The sequence below is a fragment of the Acanthopagrus latus genome, chromosome 17 (genome assembly GCF_904848185.1).
Source record: "Acanthopagrus latus isolate v.2019 chromosome 17, fAcaLat1.1, whole genome shotgun sequence".
Lineage (NCBI taxonomy): Eukaryota > Metazoa > Chordata > Actinopteri > Spariformes > Sparidae > Acanthopagrus > Acanthopagrus latus.
In genome coordinates, this window is record NC_051055.1 from 8,948,467 (window position 1) to 8,959,192 (window position 10,726).

General features: G+C 40.0%; 1 protein-coding gene across 1 annotated transcript in view; it reads left to right on the forward strand.

Moving 5' to 3' along the window:
• The window catches only part of LOC119005693, an 80,380-nt gene that overhangs the window by 65,207 nt on the left and 4,447 nt on the right, over positions 1–10,726 (forward strand). The window lies entirely within an intron of this gene.

A 10,726-nucleotide genomic window follows, 5' to 3' on the forward strand; every position in this document is an offset into this window, starting at 1 on the left:
TGCCACGTTAGGCTGAGTATATGAGGACCTTTTTGAATATTTCCTGGAATTGTACTGAGTAGAAATCATTGACAGATGAACATATAGTGAATAATTATTGGTTGCAGCCCCAGGATGAGTGTTGCCGTTTGGTGTGACCATAGAAACTGGTTGAACTGGTTTTAAGAATAGTGACAGAGGGACAAATAATGAGGACATTTTCTACATATATTATTGCAGAGAATTTATCTGCAAATGTCAAAAATATCAGCACATCAAATGGCTCTATTGATCCACTCCTGCAAAAAAAAGAAGTGGTTGGAAAGAGATGTTAAAAAAAGACAGAGAGAAGAGAGAAAATAGCAGTAAACAAACTGATATAGGGAGCTGTTGGTGATCACAGGGCATGGCTTCCATTATATCTGGTAGCTCTGCAAGCATCACCTCACCACTGCTTGGATAAATACAGTAGCTCTGACACTGCTGGATTTATAATGGAGCTTAAAACACTCATAGCAGGCAAGCAAGCCCAATGTGGCAAAAGCCTCATTCCTTGCTTTCAAGTTGGCAGATTTACAGCACTTTCTCCTTTTGATTTGACGTGCCAAAAAAAGCTGTTGAGCCGAATCTTGTTTTGTTCAGCATCAATCTTTTAAAACATATCTTTCCTATTTGAAATCACCTCTGGAACGGAAGGTCAAAGGTCATGAACGTGGCCTGGGGTTATAAGAAGGGAGCGGCCCTGCGGCAGCCCTTATCTCGTCCAGAAAAATCTCCGGAGGATAACGTCCTGAATGCCAGATGGGGTTTCAGAGACAGAGAGGGGCTTTTTTCTCCAGGATTGTGGGTGCTTCAGATCCACCATGAATGCAGCGGCAGAAGGATTTTCACCCTCCGGGTGGGAGGTTTGGTCCAGCTCCACATAGCGATGGGTGTTTTTTCAGTGGAATGCTTCCCGTGCCTTAGTCCCACCACAGTCCTTGTTGTTGTCCCAGATGCAAGGCCACACATCCTCTTCACAACGAGGAAGAGGAGGAAAAATGAGGAGATTGAGGCCCACTCCCTGCATACCTCTTCCCCTCTAGATGCTGATCTCTCCCCTCTTGCAGGGCACTGAACTTCTCCACTGAACAAATCAGGCTGTTTTTGTTTCTTTCACCTAACTGTCTAACCGAGGTGGTGCAGGAGACAGAGGCGCTGATGGTAATTGTGGGGGGGAAAGTAATCGGAGTCTCCTGGCAGCAGATCACATCAATTGTCCTCTATAATTTCAGCAGAATTATCAGGCCATCTTGACGCTTTCGTTGTCATAGGGACACTGTGGAGTTGTCATGGTGAATTAATCAAGATGAAGTAAGAGACTGTCGTCTGGTCACCCTCTCACTGTGATAATGTGGAGCTGAAAACATATTGAGGCCAGTATCTGCTGATAAAGTCAGGCATACAGAGGGACATATTTGACAGCCGGTTCTGACCTTACTGTCTTCTTCCCTTGTGTCTCAAGGACACATCTGCTAAACCAGTGAGAAGCTGTTATTATCTCAAGATTTCAACGCATGAATAAATCCAGTATTTATCAAGCACAGTGACGGCAGCATGCTCGCTGATTTCTCTCTGCAGTGTTATGCGTCAGACTGCTGCAGGATAATTGGCCCTTAGTGTTGTTTACAAGTTGTGCTTCTTTTGCATAACACGATACAGTGCTGGACTACACAGGAGGGAGAAACAAACATGCATCATTTTTGGTCTAGTGGCTCCTTCACTGCTGTTCCTCAGCGTCTTAGCCAACAGTGTAGAAAACAAGAACAGCAACATTTGATCAATTAGTTATGATTAATTGGTCATTTTTAGCAAAAAGTCCAAATTCTCTGACTCCAGCTTCTTAAACTGAAACATATTCTGGTTTATTTTCTCCTGTATGACAACAAACTGAATCAGCAACACATTTGAGAACATCACCCTGGGCTTTGGGAAACACTGATTGAATTTTTTCCCTATTTTCTGACACAACCCAAATCTCACAATCAGTGTTGACAAAGTAGGTTTCTCCAAACCACAGATATGTTGATAAGTTTTCTTATGCTGCACCTTTATGTGGGTTTTCTATTTTTTGTTGTGACATTAATGTGCTTCTCATAGAATAGCCCCTTACAAAACTCTGCTAATTCTGTTTTAAACACCTTTAACTTATTCACAATAAAAGTCTCCTGTGAAATGATTAAAACATTTTAGTATGAAGCAGCAACATCAGGCAGTGATGGATTTACATCAACAGTTTTGTAAAATGACTCCCAAAAAAGCAGAAACCGAAGACAAGGAAACGCTAAAATACAGCAGACCTCTGAAAGTACCAAACATGGGGAGCTGAACACAGAGACTTTTAAAAACTCCTGTCTCTCAGGTTTCCTTCACACATGTGAATTGAGTATCGCAAAACAGGTTAGTTTTGGGGAAAGAAGGGATGTCGTCACAGGTTGGTTGCAGTCATCACGGCAACCCCCATAGAGGGTGGCTCAGCTCAACACGGGGCAGTATAACTGGTTATGGAAAACATTACATACACATTTGAATGTATCCCTGGTGTACAGAAATGTTAAATGCCAACATTTTATCCTGGAGACTGGGGTATCCGACATTATAGACACAACAACTAATTGATTACTCAAGACAATAAGCGACAGATTTACTGACAATGAAAGTAACTGTGCAATCTAAACAAATCCAGTTTGTACACGAATAGCTCATTCCCCCTTGTTCTATGGAAACACACACATGTTGCCACAGTGAAACTGAGAGTTTTTACAGCTGTACGGTGAATTCAGAACACTTGAAAACATTGGCTACAGGATTAGTCTTAAGTTGTCACTCTGAGAGGCACACACACTGATACAATTACTGAAAAAATGGTTAGGTGTCCTGCTGAGGGTGTTACTAAGCTATGCTTGGGTTGATAAATTGCTTGACTCATGGCAATGAGTAGGGAAGATGAAGTCAATGAAGGAAACAAAGCAGTGTGCAGCTGACTTTTTGACATTGAATTTTGACATTGAACTTCAGCTCTAATTAAAAAGTCAGCACGCTACACTGACACACTGCTGTCAGTGACCCAACCACTGAAACTAGGCGGCTTCAGAGGATCTACCTGAGTCTCCGTTTAGTCAGGTTCATCCTATTACACTTAACACCATCAGAGCTGAACTTAATAGTGCAGGCTCAGGCTGTACAGAAGAAATGCCTCCAAGATAAGCAGGGATTTTCAGTGAATACATCACCGAAAGTCAGTGTAAACCAAAGAAAAAAAGGCAAGCAGATCTCCATAAAGTAAAAAGAACAATTCAACAAGCAGCAACATCTTATCCTCCCAGCTTCATTACCCTGCTCGCTGGGCTTGTTGTACGACATTAATTTCAGCTCCACTTGCTAGTGGTTTGCAATAAGCGGTACACCGGGATACTCATCCACATGAAAAATTCATATACATTTTAGGGACTGTGTACTGTAATGTTCTCACTAGAATCGCTGAAGTAGTATGTATTTTGCTCAAAACTTAAAAGCACATCAGTAATCTTCCACAAAGACATGTTTGCCTCTGACTTGTTATCCTTTAATTCACAGACATCATGCTGTTTTATAAAGTTTAAAACTATATAATTTCATGATGGAGGTTTGGTTAGCAGAGACTGAAAGCAGCCGTTCTCAGGCACAAGATGCAATTATAGAATAATTACATTACAGTTTTTGACTCAATGCACCTCTGTTGGCATCCAGAGAATTTCAACAAGTCTGATGCTGTGTTGGTACTGTAGGTGATAGTGGACTTCAGTTACAGTCTTATCTTCACCAACCCACAATCTAATCAAAGCAGAGAGCCAACAAAACCACTGAGAAGTAAATTAAACAAGGTTAAATACCAGTAATAATAAAACTGTTGCATCACTTGTGTTAAGGGCTTGAAAACTATTCGGCTGGGGTCACTCGGTAGACCACCACCCTTCCTCATAAGGCGGTTAAATATGTGCTGGGGAGGATTTTTGTTTTTCACTAAAGAGTACGAGCTTCGGAGTGAGTTCTGATTAGGAAGAAATGTCAGCTCGTAATCTCTGAGTCATCAGCATCGATCAACGGTCCCATCTCCCATATTATGGTCAGTTTGTGCTAAGACCCTGACTTAATGCATCTTTAATAACAGTGCCCAGAGAGTCTGTGGATGAATAATTTCCTCAACAGCACATAACCTTTTTCATGGTGGACATGCAGTCGGTGTTGTCTTGGAGCATTATGGACACTGGCAGACTGTTAAAGTTCAGCCACGTCAGAATGTTTTTCTCTCTGTAATTTGTATTTTATTGGTATTCTAGTGAAGGACAATAGCACCGCTGGGCTAAGAATAGGGTTCAGCAGGTGATGGATGATCGGAATGATTTAAGAGGACTCATGGGAATGCCAACGAGGGACAGAAAAACATAATCTAGTCTAGTCATTGTGGTGTTACAGCTGTAGTGGCTCTCTGGAGAGGGAACAAGCATTATAATAAAACATATTTACTGGTGCTTACAAGGACCAATGAGTTATAGTTAAGATTCTTTACTGAAAGCAGTTATAAATTTGCCAGAATGTGTTGTTGTAATCCTTTGTGGCTGTGCTGCTGTGGGTGAGGCTCCATATCAGTGGTGGACAGTAGGGCTGCAACAATTAGTCGACATAATCTATTATTGTCGACGCAAATGTTTTGTGTCAACGCATCATATTTATTATTATTATTATTATTATTATTATTATTATTATTATTATTATTATTATTATTATTATTATTATTATTAATGTTATGTTGCAAATTGCTTTAGCACCACTACTAGAATGGACACCACAGTGTGGCATAGAAGAAGAAGACGGTTCTGCAGAAGCAGCAGAAGAATATGAATGATGGCGGAACATGTTGAGGAGAGCAGGAAAGCGAGACCAAACACGTCCAAAGTGTGGGAACATTTTCAGGTGGTAACCTCCTATCGTTGAGTCTTGGCCTGGCCCGGCACGGCACGGCCAGACACATAAGCTGACCACTTTTCTCAGTAACGAGTAATCTACCGTGTTAATGTTTCCAAACCAGTAGTCAGGTTAAAGTTACTTATTCAAGTCACTGTGCGTTACTAATATTTTTGTCATTTTTTTCTTAATAAAAATATATATATTTGCTTTCTTCTTGCGTCTCGGGGAGTGATGTTACGTGTGCGACAAGTCACATTTTCAGCATGAGGACACAAACACAAACAGCAATGGAGGGAGGAGAGAGATGCGCATTTTCTAGCTGGAAATACAGTCATTATTTTGAGTTATTACAAAAATTAATTAAAAAAAACAGGCTGGGGCAGATAATCTAAACTCTACTCTGTAGCAGCTTACAAACCTACAAGCAAATCAAACTGAAATGGATTTGCATTTTTTTTAGACACATTCATTTATAAGTGTGGACCCAAAAAGTGATTAATTAAAATTCATTTTGTGTCATCAGACAAGAAGCTGGCTGGAGATAAGCTATTCGAATACATTCATTGGTTAATAATGTGTACAGATTATGAAAAAATCAAATTTGCAAATAAGAGGTTTCTGTCTGACAGCAATGGTATCAGTGATAATTCATGTGTAGGATATTAAATCAGTACAAAACAGTAATAATATAAGTTGGATAAAACACTGAATAGTAAACCTCCACTTAATGCAGTGATTAATAATATGTAATAATATTTCATTTTTAAGATATGTAATCTATGAAAAACTGGAATAATTAGTATTAATTAGTTCAGTTGATATATTAAAAATCCAGTTGTTTCAAAATATTATGTTATCAAATGCCTGTTTCATGGGTTTTTAATTTGCTCTGAGAATATGAGGTAAAACAAAAGTCGAAACAGATGCTGCCAAAATAATCGTGACTAATCGACTAATCGAAAAAAATAATTGATAGATTATTCGACAACCAAAATAATCGTAAGTTGCAGCCCTAGTGGACAGTACACAACTCCATGAATTGAGCCAAAGTATGAACACTGATTAAGTATTACAAGGTGATGTTGTTCTGTCAAATGTTTACTTCAGTTAAGGCACGAGAGTACTTGCTTGTAGAAATATCTAAAGCATAAACAGACAACTTTTCAACCCCGTCCTAGCATTTCCCTGTTCGCACAATGGAGAGCAACATAGACAGCAAAACTGTAATTTTACAGATTTTTTTTTGTTGCTTATTTTGTGTCATCTCACTCACAGAAAGCCCTCTCGCATTCCTGGATTTCTTGATCATGCAAGGCGGCATAATACGCATGATTATACTTCATGTACACATTGCTCACCCATGCTTGTGCTCATGCATGAGCAACCATTGCGTGTCGAAGCACACCTCTTCCAACCGTGCCAGAGTCAAGAAAGTGTATACAGTATGGAGTGCTCACACTGGTCACACAAACTGGACTTTGGGGGTCAAACGTGCTTGGGCACAGTAATGATTGCCTAGTGTGAGTGCGCCCTTACTGATCCAATTGAAAGAATGTTGGTTTTGAAGGTCCCAGCAGTAAGGGGAAACATATCAGCAAAGAACAGGACTTTGGTACAACACCTGATCGCTCTCCACTGAGTGAATGCCCATCCAGTCACTCTTGTTTTACCTCCGTTTCTGTCACTCTCTATTTTCACCTTCTTTGCCCTCTGCATCAGTGAGGTTCTTGTTCTTGTGCAGTGTAGAGTTTCAACAGTTATTCACGTTGTTCCATTGTTATCTTGGGTTAATGACCAGGAAAATGTAGTTTCCTGTTTTGGTTGCGCAATGGCACCTTTGTGCCGTAATTTGATGTATATTTTTCATGGGAAAAATCCAGCCCAGTGGCAGATCAAGTAGGGTAGTGAAAACGAGGCTTTTGGAAACCAGTCTGTACATGGATGGTGTTGTTTTTCTACAGTCATTAAACTGTGTGGTCTGTATTTTGCTCTTCTCTCGCCTAACTTTGGGAAGAGTTTGATTTACCAAAGCATTCTGGTGGTAGCACTGAAGCTGTAATAGATGGTGGTAGATAGATGATTCGCCATATCATGCAGTCACGGTTTGATTTCATGCTACCAAAAAAAGAATGTGTCTGCTGACTTCAAAGCGATGCATCAGAGTAAAATATTGGAGCATTCTTAGAAATTCAGTAGCGTCAAAAGTAAAATATTTGTCTTTCAAAGTTTCCAACATGTTACTGCAAAATTACTCTTTGAGGAAAGTATGCCACTTAGATGTTCAATAAATACAAGTATATCAAGTTAAAACACCTGTGCTCATGTCCACACCTCCTGCATATACACCTCAAACAATCGAGCTGGATTGATTTCCTCATTCTGCGTCAGTCCCAGAAATTGACTTGCTAGTGAGCCTCACCTTGGCTGCAAAGATTACGGGGCAGCTTTTCCCTTCAGTGACTGGCAGGTATAGCTGTCTGCTAACTAACTCCCCAGAGACTCAAGAGTAGGTTGTGTGTAATGTGGAATGACCAGGACATCTAAAATAGGACACTACTAAGACCTCAGCACTCAGGCAAGAGCATGCAGACCTTTTACCGTGGGAGTAAATATATGGATGTTAGGTTGCACAAATACCTAATGCAGTGCTAAGTAGCCCATTAGTCTTACTCAAGGACATTGAGACAAATGAGCTAAGGGCACCGTGCTGATTGCACAGACCTGTTCAGATTATTTCATTTTTGCCATTGAGATAATTTGAATGTGTCCAGAATTTTTTACACAATCTTGGCTTCTTCCTCTTTCATGAAAACCTGATAAAACATCTTGTGTGTGTTCCCCCTTTTTTTGCCTTTTCATACTGCAACTATGCTTTTCAGAATTAACATCTTAATACCAAGCATTTGAAGTCATCTGCTGTAAAGCAGCTCTTAATTGTAGTTCACATTAACTTCAAGTGTTTCAGAATGTCCTCTAAAGCAACTTGTTCACTTGACGAGAGCGTAATTCTTAAGAAATGAGACACTCTGAGTGAGACGTTTAGTAAATGCTTTTAACAGCAATGCGGCATGCAGCTATCCTGGTGGTGGGTTTAAAGAATCGACCCTGATGGCAGGAGAATGGTATTATAAGATCATTTTTGTTAAAGCCTTCTTACAGCCGTGCTTTATTACAGACTTATTAAAAAGATTAGGATTATTTTTAAGCTGTGCATTAGACTCTACAAGTCGTATATGACTATCAGAATAGTATTTCATATGTCCTTCTTTGGCTGGCATGGATGAATTATGTGCAAAACCGGATGACACATGTTATCCCAGCATGATTTGACAGTGTTCTACAAAATGCTTGGATCTTTCAGTCTTCTCAAGTGCCCCCAAAATGTTGACTGGGGTTGAGCACAGGCGAATGTGGAGGAAGGTCTATGACAGTCAGGACTCCTTGGTCTTTGGTCCCCAAGCGCCCCATTTTGGTCCAAGTTATTTGCGCTTCAACAGCCAGAGAACTGGGGAAACTGCTTCCAGATTGGCTCCAACACTTTGCTGACCTAAGGACATGTCCACAGGAGAACAAACAAAAAGATTTTCACTATGGATGCAGAATCAAAGCAGTGGTCCAAGGACCCCTCATATTTGGATACCACCACCATGTTCACTGTGGGTTTGAAACTCTGTGGTATCATTCTCTCTCCTGTTTGTGTCAATACATACACCTTTCTGTTACTGCCACTGTGTAACTTTGGTATTTAGTAGCCCACCTCAAGCATTTGGTCGGTGTCTGCTGCGTGTCCTCTGTGCACAACAAGACAGCCTTCTTTTGACAGTGCTTTTGTCCTGCATTGTTTATCCAGCAAATTCTGTATCTGTGATTAAGTTGCTTTTCTCATTCTCAGGGAACTAAGTTTAGTGTATTGATTTTCTGATGATGTGGTTACTTTGGGTCTGTCTGGATAGTACTGATCCAGTGTCTCAAGCGCTTTAGAGTTCCGTGCACTGCCCCCCTAGACACCTTGAGTGTAGCCATGATGTGATGACGAGGGAACCCAGTCTTAGCTCAGAATAACAATTTGACTTCTGCAACTTTCACTGTACTTCCTGATTTCCCACATATAGTCGCTTCTTCATCCACATGTGAGACATGACTGGCAAATCTGCCAGAAGGAAATCGAGCTGAAGAGCCCATCAGACCAAATAATGAGAGATTATTCTGCTGATGTTGCTGCTACAGATGCATTATCTTACGAGTATTTTGCACATGAAATTTAACTTGTCATTCAGCATAGAAGTAGCATTCACTCTGCACCCAGAGACAGCGGCCTCGTACTGTAGCTCCCGGGCCCCAAATCAGATAAGTGTCACCGTGCATTGGGTTGAAAATCCATACTTATAGGAGTTATTTTAGTGACACTGGGCTCTTTGTTTTTCTGTAATAACTATGCAGCTCTGACAATGGGCCACTGTTTCAGCCAATATTAGCATGCAGATTCTCTGGTGTAGTGCTACACCATTTCGGCCAGTACAGTGTGTATATTGTTTTGGGGGGCAGGAATGCACTGGATGTCCTCGGCTGTGGGAGCTGGCTAACTTAATGGATAGCTGTCAAAGTGGACGTTAGAGACACAGCTGTATTTCTCTCTCATTGGAACTAATATCCTGAAACATGCATTGTTCTGACATAGTTGCACGGCTGTTGCAAAGGTGGTGCAGCCTTAAAATGACAGATTTTCATTTATTGTAGTGTCATTTTTAAGAAGCTCCGGTAACACTTAATAATAACCCTCATGAAGAAGTGGTTCATTAAACATTAATAAAACATTGGTTAATAGTTATTTCATTGGTCACAAAGACTGAAATGCATTATAAACATGTTTTAAGCAGTTGTTTTATTAACATCTTTACTAGAAACATTTGCTTCACAAATGGTGATAAAGCATTTCATTGTTTAACTCAAAACTATTAATGAACTATAAATGTATCATTTAGTCATGGTGGTTATTAATAAGTTGCTTCTTTTGTGCAGAGTTCTCATGCATGAGAGTTTTAAGTGAAACTGAGGTGGGATAAAATCATGGCCTTGAAAGTTTTTGAAAACAGGCATAAATAGTTATTGGTCAATTAATGAGCTTGAATTTACATATTATGTGCAAGAACGGAAACTGACGATGTTTTGATTGTTTCGTTTCTTTGAATTAACTCAAGTAAATAGGCCAGATTCTGCTGTCACCATGTGTGTCTCGAGTAGTTTTCTGCCATCAGTGTAACAGCACAGTGAGAAGTGTTTAAAGCTTGCTCTCTTGTTAATATCAGCCTGCTGACTCTCGCTTAAATTCGGAGCGTTGTTACAGCAATCAACCTTGATCCGTGTTTCAAACCAGGTCCTTGAACTTGATGAAAATGGAGTTGGAAAGGCCTTTTAAAGCCCTTTAATTTGATGGTTAAGATAATGGCTTTGATTAATTAATTTATTTTTTATATGTGTTATGCACACAAAGTGCCAAGTACAGTAGCGGTGGTTAAACATTTCACTTCATTACAAAATTACTGGTTATTGTGCTGCTGGAACTGTCAAAATATTCTGCCTTCTCTCCCAACTTTCCTCAAAAAATAGTTTTCCTTCTTGAAGCACATCTACATTTTTTCATAACCATCCTGCCTTAACTTAATAAAAAGTGTTTTGTAGAATGTGTAAATGACAGAGGATGTGGGAACTCCGGTTCTTTAATGCACTCTTTTCTCATCAAATGTAGGTGTGGAATGTTAGA